General features: G+C 41.7%; 1 protein-coding gene across 1 annotated transcript in view; it reads left to right on the top strand.

The window, feature by feature from the left end:
• The first annotated feature begins 2,671 nt into the window (after positions 1-2,671).
• Positions 2,672-12,692, top strand: part of LOC126101005 (alpha-tocopherol transfer protein-like) — a 67,998-nt gene continuing 57,977 nt past the window's right edge. The window contains exon 1 of the mRNA XM_049911671.1: positions 2,672-2,806. The gene's annotated coding sequence lies outside the window, so the exon portion shown is untranslated. The remainder of the gene's footprint in view (positions 2,807-12,692) is intronic.

The following is a 12,692-nucleotide window of genomic DNA, read 5'->3' as shown; positions in this document are numbered from 1 at the left end:
AGATAGAGAGGTAAAAACATGACATGGGGTTTTATTAAAACAAAAAAACAAAAAAGTTCACAATATGTCTGACAGATGGCGCTGGACCGCAAAAGGTAACTGCTACCGTGACGGGTGAGAGGTACGTCAACATGTTACAGAATCGCATCATCCCCAGCCTGGCTGATAAACACCTACTGGAACGTACGATGTTTATGCAGGATGGCGCTCCACCCCATATTGCTAGACGCGTGAAAGATCTCTTTCGCGCTTCACTTGGTGATGATCGTGTGCTAAGCCACAAATTTCGTCTTTCTTAGCTTCCCAGGTCCCCAGACCTCAGTCCGTGGCATTATTGGCTTTGGGGTTACCTGAAGTCGCAAGTGTATCGTGATCGACCGACATCTCTAAGGATGCTGAGAGACAACATTCGACGCCAATGCCTCACCACAACTTCGGACATGCTTTACAGTGCTGTTCACAACATTAATCCTCGACTACAGCTACTGTTGAGGAATGATGGTGGACATATTGAGCATTTCCTGAAAAAGAACATCATCTTTGCTTTTTCTTAGTTTGTTATGCTAATTATTGCTATTCTGATCAGATGAAGCGCCATCTGTCGGACATTTTTTTAACTTTTGTATTTTTTTGGTTCTAATAAAACCCCATGTCATTCCAAGCATGTGTGTCAATTTGTACCTCTCTATCTACATTATTCCGTGATTTATTCAGTTTTCAAATTTATACTGACTTTTTGATCACCTGGTAGATAACGTTTTGGAAACTGTGTGGTTGATGTAGGAATATTATTACCCATCACTTTAATTAATAGTTTAGTTCATCCCTTGTACCAGTTTGTTGTTCGACTCACTTCTCACGTGTTCTTCCTCCATGCTTCAATGATAATGTTGCTGCACGCACGCTAATCACTGTGCTCTTTGACATGTGGTGAATGGAGATCTGAGGTCTGAGGTCATCAGTCCCCTAGAACTACTTAAACCTAACTATCCTATGGTAATCACACACATCCATGCCCGAGGCGGGATTCGAACCTGCGACCGTAGCGGTCGCGCGGTTCCAGACTGTAGCGCCTAGAACCGCTCTGCCAGGCCGCAATAACAGCCTTGATACGCCTGGGCATTGAATCAAACAGAGCTTGGATGGCGTGTACAGGTACAGCTGCCCATGCAGCTTCAACACGATACCACAGTTCATCAAGAGTAGTGACGGGCGTATTGTAACGAGGAAGTTGCTCGGCCACCATTGACCAGACGTTTCCAGTTGGTGAGAGATCTGAAGGATGTGCTGGCCAGAGCAGCAGTCGAACATTTTCTGTAACCAGAAAGGCCCTTACAGGACCTGCAACATGCGGTCTTACATTATACTGCTGAAATGTAGGGTTTCGCAGGGATCGAATCAAGGGTAGAGCCACGGGTCGTAACACATATGAAATGTAACGTCCACTGTTCAAAGCGCCGTCAATGCGAACAAGAGGTGATCCAGACGTGCAACCAATGGCACCCCATACCATCACACCAGGTGATACGCCAGTATGGCGATGACGAATACACGCTTCCATTGTGCGTTCCCCGAGATGTCGCCAAATACGGATGCGACCATCATGATGCTGTAAACAGAACCTGGACGTTTCGCCATTCGTGCACCCAGGTTCGTCGTTGAGTACACCATCGAAGGCGCTCCTGTCTGAGATGCAGCGTCAAGGGTAACCGCAGCCATGGTGTCCGAGCTGATAGTCCATGCTGCTGCAAACGTCGTCGAACTGTTAGTGCAGATGATTGTTGTCTTGCAAACGTCCCCATGTGTTGACTCAGGAATCGAGACGTGGCTGCACGATCCGTTACAGCCATGCGGATAAGATGCCTGTCATCTCGACTACTAGTGATACGAGGCCGTTGGGATCCAGCACGTCGTTCCATATTACCCTCCTGAACACACCGATTCCATAATGCTAACGGTCATTGGATCTCGACCAACGGGAGCAGCAATGTCGCGTTACTATAAACCGCAATTGCGATAGGCTACAATCCGACCTTTATGAAAGTCGGAAACGTGATGGTACGCATTTCTCCTCCTTACACGAGGCATCACAATAACGTTTCACCAGGCAACGCCGGTCAACTGCTCTTTGTGTATGAGAAGTTGGTTGGAAAATTTTCCTCATGTCAGCACTTTGTAAGTGTCGCCACCGGCGCCAACCTTGTGTGAATGCTCTGAAAAGCTAATCATTTGTATATCATAGCATTTTCCTCCTGTCGGTTAAATTTCGCGTCTGTAGCACATCTTCGTGGTGTAGCAATTTTAATGGCCAGTAGTGTATTTACAATAAATACTTGCATATTAAATTCAGAGTCTCGAATATTAACTCGGTTGGAAACGTGAGGAACATGCTGGGCGTATAACCAGGTTATCGTTGCAGATGTTCCACACTATCTGAGTACTTTAGAATTTAATAACACACCCGTGAGGCTTAACACGGTGAGAAAATCCGTGCATCTTATACAATTTTAATGACAGTCTATGACTGCGTTTTACGTATGGGCTTCTGTTGTTTGCACTCGACACCTCCTACGCTTTTCAGATGCGGATACGCAGCTATCGGAGGCTCGAGTCGCCTCCGATACAGCTTGGGATTATTACCTAATCTCTGCTTATCTGTCATCATAGCTGCTCTTTGGCATTTCCGATAACAGCTACTGAGCGGTATCTTAAAAGTTTCCATACGTGCGAGTGCCGTGTGAGCGCCTGTTACATCGTCCGCAGGAGGCGCCCGTAGTGGTTCAACCTGTGCACCAGACCATTTAAGGTTAGTGAAACTATTAATTTCTGACTTAATTACTGCTCATTGCTAATTATCCTCCACTTATTGTTGTCTCTCTGTCATTGGATGTATGGGCATGATAAATTCATTTATCCCAGTGGCAATACCGGCTTTGAGGAAATTCAACTACAGCTGTATCACAAACTGTTAAACCATGTAGTAAATATAAAGTTCAACGAGTATAATTGCAGATATTTCTGTTGCTAACTGAGGGCAGTGTACTGAACATTACATCAATACTGACGTCATTTGCAGACTAATACCGAGCGAGGTGGTGCAGTTGTTAGCACAGTGGACTCGATTTGTGGAGGACGATTGTTCAAACCTGCGTCCAGCCATCCTGACTTAGGTTTTCCGTGATTTCACTAAATCGCTTAAGGCAAATGCCAGGATGGTTTCTTTGAAAGGGCACGGCCGACTTCCTTCCCTAATCCGATGGGATCGATGACCTCGCTGATTGGTCTACACCCCCAAATCAACCAACCAAACTGACTAATGATTATAGCTATTAGAAATGATATATTTTTAGGTTGGGTAGTACTTCCAAGTACATGTGGCAAGTTACTATTGCTTATTTTCTCCTGGGCAGCAGGTCAGGTGTTTCAGTGTGGATGAGTGGCCAAAAACGGTCAGTCTGTACTGAGTGTCGTGGTCCACTAAGTAGTTACAGTAGTGCAGAAAACGTCAGGTCATGAAGTTTGTAATATGTTTGTGGAAAGACTGTTCGATACAGAGAAAAAAAGCCACCAACACACTGATGTGTGTACGTATTAAGGTACAAGACATAAAAATATACCAGTTACACCCCGTATAACGTACATAAGCACACCAAGCCGAACCCCAGGAGATATCACTGTAACATCGTGTCATACCTCCTCTAGCCTTCGTAATTACCCAAGTTCCATTAAGAAGAGATGCCACATTCTTCAGGTGTGCCATCTGTATAATTAAACTGCTAACCCATTTCATGGTTCATGGTTCTTGATCCACGGTTCACAGTTCACGGTGCGCTATACCAGTTTCAGGGTGCCTCCAAGAGCCAACAAAAAACTGATCAGCAGCCTTCTGTACTATTAACAATGCTAATAATGCAACTGTAAATCCGTCGTGTCTGTCTGTTGTCTAGTAGTGAAAACTTTTAGACCAATTTTCATGGGGTTTTTACAGATAGCTTGAGCGTAGCTTGGGGCAACGTACAGGCTTCATTTAATCACAGTCGGAACAAGGAAAAAAATCGTAATTAATGTTTTATCTAAAGTCGTCTCCTCAGCTTAGCGGTATGGATGTTTAATTATCACGGCATAGTACAGAAAAAAACCAACAGATGGCGCTGTTAGCTTTTCTAACTCAGTGACGGATGTATTTTCTGGGTTTTCCGTCAGTGACAATTAAGAGCCGTAATCTTATCTCTATAGATACAAACTACCGTTCAATTTACTTGGCTAGGATATATCGATTTACTGATTTCACCTTGTGTGTTAAAAAATTGCTTCGTTCGTTAGCTTTTATTTACATTTTCTTTTACGGAAAACGAATTTATTAAGTTTGCTTTGTGATATGGGTGCCTGCTCATTACATTCTGATTTTGTTTTGCTTACGAATAAAAATGCCTAAAACGGTCGAGTCGTTCTTAGTACACCAGAATGGCTAAAATACTAATGACCATAGCTCTCAATAATCCAGTGGGGATTGTTACTTTATTTGCTAGGAAAAACAAATTTATTGGGTTTTCTTAGTGATACGGGTGCCTATTCATTACAATTTGATTTCGTTTCGCTTACGAATAAAAATATCAGTGAGTCGTTCTCAATACACCAGCACGGCTAAAAGGTTAAAGATTATGCGGTGTCAAGAATCCAAGGCAGAGGAGCACTCATTGTGGCTCGAAAACTTTGGGGCTTAACTCGCATTTTCGAAATTCCTTCTGAAATGGGAGGCGCGAGACATAACTCTGATAGAGAGTGCCATGCCATTATCTCGCCTCTCAGAACGCTTCACTCACAGAGGCTTAAGGACTGATTGCTGACAATTTACCATTTCACTTTAAACGTCTACAATTTTCAGTAAGGTTATGTTACGTCACAACCATAAACTATGCACAGGGTAAGGCTCTGCGTGTTGAGGCCATGGATCTTGGTGTCAGTTGCTTCTCACACTGCCTATTCTGCATGGCTCCCTACCAAGAAAGTGGAGCAAAGAAGACCTTTGTTCATGTCCCCAATCATACTACTTCAAATGTTATATACAAAGAAGCTTCATCCGTCGAAAATCAAATCCATACATACGAAGTCTGGGATACAGATATAAATAAATACTCAGGCAATGCCGGGTTTTTCAGGCAGTGTTTCACGTAATTAGTAAACGAATTGAAAATTTTAAAGCGCTATAAAAGTCTCTTCATGAAGAAGTGTCATGTTAAGTGTTTAATACAATAAGGCGTGTACTACAGTTAAGAACTGTATTTCTCTCTTGAGGCAGCGTAACGTATGGCTCGCAGATTACGCATACTATATTCTCTCAGTATTTGAGAATGAGATTACTAACTGACTTGCAACAAACTTTGCAAATAATTTCAAATTTTTCCAAAATTTATTCTCGCTGACACCCCCGGAAAATGATCAAAGGAAACAAGACTATCGCTTACTACATTTTCACCATTTGCACCAAAACTACAGCATAAGGCATGACCTTTCTGTTTAGTGCTTCTTTACGACTAACTCTATTCACAACTCATTTAACAGACACTGTCCCTATATACCACTGAATTTAGGCAAAATTATATCATTGAAAGATACAGTTAAGAAGACATGACGTCATAAATATTGGCATCGTGGCCTACGATAAATAAAGGGCTAAGCGCACGACTGTCTGATATCATCAGTGTAATGTTCGTGTTCATCGATTAATAGTTCTCAATGTCCTTTAGTCAAATCTCTCTTAGTGTAGTAGGAAAACATTTAGTCAATGTCTTCGATAAAAGTTAAAGCGAAGGCCTAACCAACACAGCAAAACAAGTTTACCATTGTGTACAGGTTGCTTCGCTTGTTTTAGTGCATTTGAGCTATAAAATGACGAAGTATGTGTTGTGTGTGACCACCACCACAGTGATCACTAGAAAGTATGAAGAATACTAAATTCTTCATAACATAAAGCACGCTGACTACAAAAACTGTAATAAGCGGTTTGAATAGCTGCAACAATCAGTTCCATCCGAAATGGCAGCACTGTAAATTATGTTAAGCTTACATACGAAAAAAAACGATATGGACGCAGATGCAGATGTGAAAAGCCAAGTGTATTCAAATTGTGCATAAGTTAAATAAATGTGTATTTATGTGTATTCCATATAACCTAACTTAACCTACATAAATCCCTTAAGTGGTTAACCTGTTTCAGGAATAATACGTAAAACGGTGCACTGTGGGATTCGAGTGCTACGGGTATACTGCAAGCTGGAATTGCTTTCGCATTTTGCTAACAGTCTTACCCTAACCAAGAAGCCATTTTTAGCGAAAATAGCATTCATGATTTAAATAATGATATACTGCACCACTTATGTATTTTTTCACGACTTGAGACTGCAGTAGACCACAAAAACCAACTTCAGGGTAAGACAAGCAGAAAAACACACATACAAACATCACATAAAATACCTATATGAATATTTCATCTTGATAATGAGAATAAATTCTCGAAACGCGTCATATTAAGTATGAGAAAAGACGTAACTAATTCAGTGTTTAATTATTTAAAACATAAATGACACAGTAGCAGGCTTTCTAGAAACATAAATTAGGATGATTGAAATTATGAAATTGTATCTCTTAAATGAGTATTTTGTATGCAAATACTTAGGGCCACTTTCATGAGGGCAAACTGAAATTTTTGTTCATCCATAGTCACAAAGCAAATTCTAGTGAACACTTTGAGCTTCTCTTCTTCCTACTCACGGTTTCAGTCACAATTGTTTCCATTTCTCTCTGTTTTCAACCAATGATTTCGCTACGGACATATGCTGTTGTACAGGCGATTAACTGTTTTGCATCCATTTCCGAACAACTACGACGAAATATTTTGCAGTTTCACATGGGCCTCAGGCGTCATGACTTTACTGTCTGCCGACAGTAATACTACAGGGTTATTACAAATGATTGAAGCGATTTCACAGCTCTACAATAACTTTATTATTTGAGATATTTTCACAATGCTTTGCACACACATACAAAAACTCAGAAAGTTTTTTTAGGCATTCACAAATGTTCGATATGTGCCCCTTTAGTGATTCGGCAGACATCAAGCCGATAATCAAGTTCCTCTCACACTCGGCGCAGCATGTCCCCATCAATGAGGTCGAAATCATTGTTGATGCGAGCTCGCAGTTCTGGCACGTTTCTTGGTAGAGGAGGTTTAAACACTGAATCTTTCGCATCACTATGCGTGAAACTTGCCCGCACGCGTTCAACCTCTTCTTCGCTCACTGCAGGCCGACCCGTTGATTTCCCCTTACAGAGGCATCCAGAAGCTTTAAACTGCGCGTACCATCGCCGAATGGAGTTAGCAGTTGGTGGATCTTTGTTGAACTTCGTCCTGAAGTGTCGTTGCACTGTTATGACTGACTGATGTGAGTGCATTTCAAGCACGACATACGCTTTCTCGGCTCCTGTCGCCATTTTGTCTCACTGCGCTCTCGAGCGCTCTGGCGGCAGAAACCTGAAGTGCGGCTTCAGCCGAACAAAACTTTTATGAGTATTTCTACGTATCTGTAGTGTCTCGTGACCATATGTCAATGAATGGAGCTACAGTGAATTTATGAAATCGCTTCAATCATTTGTAATAGCCCTGTACACTACTGACGTCACACAGACGTGCGCTTAGGCGCGAAAAAACTAGCCTTTGCTTAATACGGAACGCTGATTACCCTAACTCTAGTCACAAAGTGCGATGATAATGAGAGCACTCAGCAACTTCCAACAAACTTTGAAGATAATATCAAACTTTTTATGAACTTTCACCAGTTCACATGCTAAAAGTCAAATATTTATTACATTGACTCATTTTGAAAGTAATCAGACGTCTGAAGCTGTTTTACATGTAGGAGTTAGATTCCTTAAAGAGTCAATGGTTTATTGGATATTTAGATCCTGCAGAGTGGAGATGCTGATTGCTAAGTTTCACTCGCTATCCTAAGGATTTTCTGTGGTTTTAATGTCGGATAATTTAGCGGGAAAGTGGAAGTGCGGTATGGTGTGTATATGCACCGGCTTGTCAACATCACTGCTGTCATCTTGGCAGATGGGAGTTCAAATGGTTCAAATGGGTCTGAGCACTATGAGACTTAACTTCTGAGGTCATCAGTCCCCTAGAATTTAGAACTACTTAAACCTAATTAACCTTAGGACATCACACACATCCATGCCCGAAGCAGGATTCGTACCTGCGACCGTAGCGCTCGCGCGGTTCCGGACTGAAGCGCCTAGAACCGCTCGGCCACCCCGGCCGGCTGCAGATGGGAGTGTCCACAGCTCACTCGTCTTGAAGATGTAGACGAAAGAGCAACGCGACAATGTTGAAATAAACTCCCTCGTTCATCTTCACGGCAGTCTGAGTGTGTAGGCTCATACGGCTCCACGCGCGAAGCGTTGAACGTCTCATTGGACCGTCAGTGCATTCGACAACTTCATTTGAAAAGGGCTTTAAGGACCACGCTATACACCTCCAGTCAGCTACTGTCGAGTTTCAACGTTGTTTGGCCACTGAAGACGTCCAGATTCATGTGCCACTATGAGCCGTCGGCATTAGTGACGTACCCGACCCCGAATTTCCACCGCGTGCAGCTTCTTCGTGTATCATTATTAGGAAATTGTTTGAGATGAAGTTCCATTCACTAAGAGCAGCGGTTCCTGTCGAGATTGAAATCGATTGTCATTGACGAAGGTGGTTGTCTCTGATCCATGTCGGCTAGGATCTTTCCAGAGACAGTCCTTTAACCGTGTTATACAACTGCGACTGGTACACTATCCTTGTGAGACGTTGATACTCCCACTGATCGGGCACTTTCATTCACAGTGTGGTCACCGACATATTCATACACTCTATCTCTCTTCTAGGTCTATACGTCGACGCATCTTAGCACGCATTAGTGTACGCATTGGGAGTGATTTAAAATGGAATGATCATATAATGTTGATCGTCGGTAAAGCAGATGCCAGACTGAGATTCATTGGAAGAATCCTAAGGAAATGCAATCCGAAAACAAAGGAAGTAGGTTACAGCACGCTTGTTCGCCCACTGCTTGAATACTGCTCAGCAGTGTGGGATCCGTACCAGATAGGGTTGATAGAAGAGATCGAGAAGATCCATCGGAGAGCAGCGCGCTTCGTTACAGGATCATTTAGTAATCGCAAAAGCGTTACGGAGATGATAGATAAACTCCAGTGGAAGACTCTACAGGAGAGACGCTCAGTAGCTCGGTACGGGCTTTTGTCAAAGTTTCGAGAACATACCTTCACCGAAGAGTCAAGCAGTATATTGCTCCCTCCTACGTATATCTCGCGAAGAGACCATGAGGATAAAATCAGAGAGATTAGAGCCCACACAGAGGCATACCGACAATCCTTCTTTCCACGAACAATACGAGACTGGAATAGAAGGGAGAACCGATAGAGGTACTGAAGGTACCCTCCGCCACACACCGTCAGGTGGCTTGCGGAGTATGGATGTAGATGTAGATGTAGATAATTCTACATAAGCGACAATCACATACAAATCACTTCACTGCCGTATCTATGAAGGGTCACATGACCGTCTGGTACCAGTTATATACCACATATACGCTACAAAGCGACCACTGTTCTATTTTCAGGGGATGACTAACAATTTCACTGGCGAGTTTAGTACACAGCACTGGCTCATCATTCACAGTCAGAGAGTACCGAAGCTTGATACTGAACACAAGTCTGCAGTTCGGGCGATCATATGGGGCTTCGGATTGTCTTGCATAACCACTGCAATGTTTCGACAGAGAAACTAATCATTAGCAAGTCGATGATACATACCGCTGTTGGAAGACACAAGTAGGGTGTCAATTGTGGCGAAGCACGTCTGTGGGTTCCAAGTAAAGTTGTAAAACTAACGTAGGCTGCCGTGTATTATAGTAAGTAAGCAGAGACAACGGTATTTTTCCTAGCAGCATTACCTGTACGTTAGGTGTATTGCCTCATTTAGATCGCTTGTCTCCCAAGAGTCCCCTAGAAACTGGAAGCAGTGAACAGTAAGAAACTGAGTGTATCTAAAGGGTTGAGTAAAATGTGGACCACTTCGTTCTATGTAGTTATCATCCTGTCTGTTACTTAAAAATAAGGCGAATATAGCAAAACTCAAATTTTCAATACTTAATTCGAAATTTTATATTGCAAATTTGTTGATTTGCAACGTGAAACAGAGGGATGTTGTAATAAGAATAAGGAATCAATACAGATATATTATATAGTGCTTGAACACGGCAAAACCAATACATATCAAGCATCGCTTCAATACTTCAGCGAGCTTAAATCAAACATGTATCTCTTATTCAAGTATAGCTTTCGCACTTACCAATAAAAACAGAAAATTCTTGCCTTTAATCAGTAGTATTTTCAAAAACCCCACAAATAAGTGACTAGTAGGTTTAGGTCCAGAGCTCATGGTGGCCACGAAATAATCGTTTTCTTTCTGTCCATCAGTCATGAACTCTGTTGTTTAAAATCCAACAAGCACTATCACTGAAATGAGAGGAATTGCATTCTGCATGAATGGCGTGCTTCATCGCACTGAAAACCATGCATTTTCTAGCAGATCATGTACTTTCCAATGGAGCGTTGTAAGTCAGTACATTAAGCTTGAATGGGAGAATATGACACCCTAATACTAATAATGTCAACCCAAACGTTAAAGAAATACTTTGTTGATGACATGCTTCAACAATTTCGGGGGTAGTCCGTATGTGCCCACTGTGAAAACTTACAATAACTGATCTACTATTATCGGCTATAGAAAATGAGTTCTGATATGCAAATAAAGCTTTTCGGCACCCATAACCATGCAATATTTTTTCTTCTTTCATGTGTAATGAGCGTATCCTGAACCTATGTTAGTACCTTCTTGTTACATCTTGTATATCAATCATTAGCAAATAAAGATGGCACGATCAGTTAAAGTCTTTCTAAAATAACACTATGGGACTGAGGGTACGTCTTGATGCAAAGCACTTTCCTTAAATGTTTATTCCCAAAATAGTTTCAGCGACAAATGTCGCCATCATCAGCGTTTTCTTTGATTCTAAAACATGCAGAAATTGCAAAACTTTTTACATGTGCACTGTTTGGTTTTAAATATTGTTTTCTCTGAATAACTTGATACTACAGTATTAATTGTACGTCACCTCACGGTTTTACGATTGTTGCCGCTGTTTCCGGCATATTTTCTGAGTTTATTTGTTGCCGGTTTTCTCGACATACATCATGTAATCTTTAACAGTGTAAGTGGCTATTAGTAAATTACTGCAAAAAGGTGAACTTGTGGATGTCAGCGTTATACGTACAATTGGAACTGGGGTAGTGTTGTGGATGCAGTTTCGATGTTTACTAGGTTGTTACGTAGTCTACCATGTGGTCACGTTTATTGGACAGCTTCCTGCTATTTTTTACCACAGAAGAACATAACTTTCGTACCTTATTTGTTATCCAAAACATTGCGCCATCTTGCTGTTCGCCGGTGTCGCGAGAAATGTATCTCATTATGCGTGAAGGTTATGAAAATTGTAGCGGGAGTTCAGACGACTGATGTTCCTGATTTATGTATCTGTGTGTTACAGGGTAGTGATTCTGTGTGTGTGTGTGTGTGTGTGTGTGTGTGTGTGTGTGTGTGTGTGTGTGTTTTCCCTGTTCTGTGACCTGTGTCAGTTCTCTTAGAGCGGCATAGAGTGTGTTGTTGCAAAGTGTTGTGTTTTCGTTTATTACGTTTTCCCTTCCACTATATCATTTTGTATGTAGTAATTTTCTTCTATTGATAGTTTTAATATTATTATTAATTAGTGTCCTTTACTTCCGCTGATTCTGGATCTATAGTTGAACTGATGGTTAAGTACGTGGATAAAGATTTATTCTAAGTAGCAGCTTCAAAGAACGTACAAGAAGGCTCAAGCAGAGGGGTACTCCATCAGAAGCTTCAAATGGGGATCTTTGTATATTAAAACCGCTCTGCATGTCATTCGTAACAAATATAAGCGAGACGAGTGTTTCAGACACAGCACAGCGTTCATAGTAACAGAATGGCTGCACTGTATTGGTTGCGATAGTTCAACCCTGTAATATTTTGAAGCATACACCAAAGTTATCTGCATTTGAAACATACATTCACATTCAGTCAGGTTATTTTTACTTTCATGGCCTTCGTGTGCAGTTGGTAACAGATTCATTTGCTTATCTCTTGATAATGAATGTTAGACAGGTCGCTAAAACACTTGAGATCCCGGATATGGGAGTGTATCAGTGAGTGCGTGTGTGCACAGGATATATCCAGGTGTAGCAAACAACACAAATTTATGCCTGTGCTGTTCAACGCTTTCTTCATGTATCATATTTTCCTAGGGTTCTGGGGCATTCTATCGAATGGTTTCACCAAAACCTTGCTGCGTTTCTGAAATCACCTGAGCTACAGAACCGTGTGCAATAATAGAAGTAATAAATCCCCATCCTTACGCCTTGTGTTTCGACAGCCACATAACAAAACAATTTTTACCACATTTCATCATACGGTGCTATTGCCTGGTTTCCAGAGTTGAGAACCGTTACCTCGAACTAGAGTCGCGCTCTACCAAACCTACTGTTCGATA

The sequence above is a fragment of the Schistocerca cancellata genome, chromosome 9, assembly GCF_023864275.1.
Source record: "Schistocerca cancellata isolate TAMUIC-IGC-003103 chromosome 9, iqSchCanc2.1, whole genome shotgun sequence".
Taxonomy (NCBI): Eukaryota; Metazoa; Arthropoda; class Insecta; order Orthoptera; family Acrididae; genus Schistocerca; species Schistocerca cancellata.
The sequence above is the reverse complement of the archived record's forward strand: the minus strand, read 5'-3'. Positions and strand labels throughout refer to the sequence as shown.